Genomic DNA, 2,500 nt, shown 5'->3' with positions numbered 1-2,500 from the left:
CAAAAACAGGCCAAAAACTGGCCAAAACGGGCCAAAACTGGCCATTTTTGGCTGCGCGAGCGAGCGGCGAGCGGCGAACAGCGAGCGAAGCGAGAGGCAGCACCGTCCCTGCTATACGAAAGCCCCATCCAGCCCTGTGCCACCCGGGGGGTTCCAGGGTGCTGAGATGGCTGACATTTTGCTCCGCTCACGACGGTCACCGCGCGACGCAAGAACAGGCCAAAAACTGGCCAAAACGGCCCAAAAACGGGCCAAAACTGGCCATTTTTGGCTGCGCGAGCGAGCGGCGAGCGGCGGACAGCGAGCGAAGCGAGAGGCAGCACCGTCCCTGCTATACGAAAGCCCCATCCAGCCCTGTGCCACCCGGGGGGTTCCAGGGTGCTGAGATGGCTGACATTTTGCTCCGCTCACGACGGTCACCGCGCGACGCAAGAACAGCCCAAAAACAGGCCAAAACGGCCCAAAAACGGGACAAAACTGGCCATTTTTGGCTGCGCGAGCGAGCGGCGAGCGGCGGACAGCGAGCGAAGCGAGAGGCAGCACCGTCCCTGCTATACGAAAGCCCCATCCAGCCCTGTGCCACCCGGGGGGTTCCAGGGTGCTGAGATGGCTGACATTTTGCTCCGCTCACGACGGTCACCGCGCGACGCAAGAACAGCCCAAAAACAGGCCAAAACGGCCCAAAAACGGGCCAAAACTGGCCATTTTTGGCTGCGCGAGCGAGCAGCGAGCGGCGGACAGCGAGCGAAGCGAGAGGCATCACCGTCCCTGCTATACGAAAGCCCCATCCAGCCCTGTGCCACCCGGGGGGTTCCAGGGTGCTGAGATGGCTGACATTTTGCTCCGCTCAAGATGGTCACCGCGCAACGCAAAAACAGGCCAAAAACTGGCCAAAACGGGCCAAAACTGGCCATTTTTGGCTGCGCGAGCGAGCGGCGAGCGGCGAACAGCGAGCGAAGCGAGAGGCAGCACCGTCCCTGCTATACGAAAGCCCCATCCAGCCCTGTGCCACCCGGGGGGTTCCAGGGTGCTGAGATGGCTGACATTTTGCTCCGCTCACGACGGTCACCGCGCGACGCAAGAACAGGCCAAAAACTTGCCAAAACGGCCCAAAAACGGGCCAAAACTGGCCATTTTTGGCTGCGCGAGCGAGCGGCGAGCGGCGGACAGCGAGCGAAGCGAGAGGCAGCACCGTCCCTGCTATACGAAAGCCCCATCCAGCCCTGTGCCACCCGGGGGGTTCCAGGGTGCTGAGATGGCTGACATTTTGCTCCGCTCACGACGGTCACCGCGCGACGCAAGAACAGCCCAAAAACAGGCCAAAACGGCCCAAAAACGGGACAAAACTGGCCATTTTTGGCTGCGCGAGCGAGCGGCGAGCGGCGGACAGCGAGCGAAGCGAGAGGCAGCACCGTCCCTGCTATACGAAAGCCCCATCCAGCCCTGTGCCACCCGGGGGGTTCCAGGGTGCTGAGATGGCTGACATTTTGCTCCGCTCACGACGGTCACCGCGCGACGCAAGAACAGCCCAAAAACAGGCCAAAACGGCCCAAAAACGGGCCAAAACTGGCCATTTTTGGCTGCGCGAGCGAGCAGCGAGCGGCGGACAGCGAGCGAAGCGAGAGGCATCACCGTCCCTGCTATACGAAAGCCCCATCCAGCCCTGTGCCACCCGGGGGGTTCCAGGGTGCTGAGATGGCTGACATTTTGCTCCGCTCAAGATGGTCACCGCGCAACGCAAAAACAGGCCAAAAACTGGCCAAAACGGGCCAAAACTGGCCATTTTTGGCTGCGCGAGCGAGCGGCGAGCGGCGAACAGCGAGCGAAGCGAGAGGCAGCACCGTCCCTGCTATACGAAAGCCCCATCCAGCCCTGTGCCACCCGGGGGGTTCCAGGGTGCTGAGATGGCTGACATTTTGCTCCGCTCACGACGGTCACCGCGCGACGCAAGAACAGGCCAAAAACTGGCCAAAACGGCCCAAAAACGGGCCAAAACTGGCCATTTTTGGCTGCGCGAGCGAGCGGCGAGCGGCGGACAGCGAGCGAAGCGAGAGGCAGCACCGTCCCTGCTATACGAAAGCCCCATCCAGCCCTGTGCCACCCGGGGGGTTCCAGGGTGCTGAGATGGCTGACATTTTGCTCCGCTCACGACGGTCACCGCGCGACGCAAGAACAGGCCAAAAACTGGCCAAAACGGCCCAAAAACGGGACAAAACTGGCCATTTTTGGCTGCGCGAGGGAGCGGCGAGCGGCGGACAGCGAGCGAAGCGAGAGGCAGCACCGTCCCTGCTATACGAAAGCCCCATCCAGCCCTGTGCCACCCGGGGGGTTCCAGGGTGCTGAGATGGCTGACATTTTGCTCCGCTCAAGACGGTCACCGCGCAACGCAAAAACAGGCCAAAAACTGGCCAAAACGGCCCAAAAACGGGCCAAAACTGGCCATTTTTGGCTGGGCAAGCGAGCGGCGAGCGGCGGACAGCGAGCGAAGCGAGAGGCAGCA

This window comes from Musa acuminata, unplaced genomic scaffold (genome assembly GCF_036884655.1).
Source record: "Musa acuminata AAA Group cultivar baxijiao unplaced genomic scaffold, Cavendish_Baxijiao_AAA HiC_scaffold_1126, whole genome shotgun sequence".
Classification (NCBI taxonomy): domain Eukaryota; kingdom Viridiplantae; phylum Streptophyta; class Magnoliopsida; order Zingiberales; family Musaceae; genus Musa; species Musa acuminata.
This window is presented reverse-complemented; position numbering follows the sequence as displayed.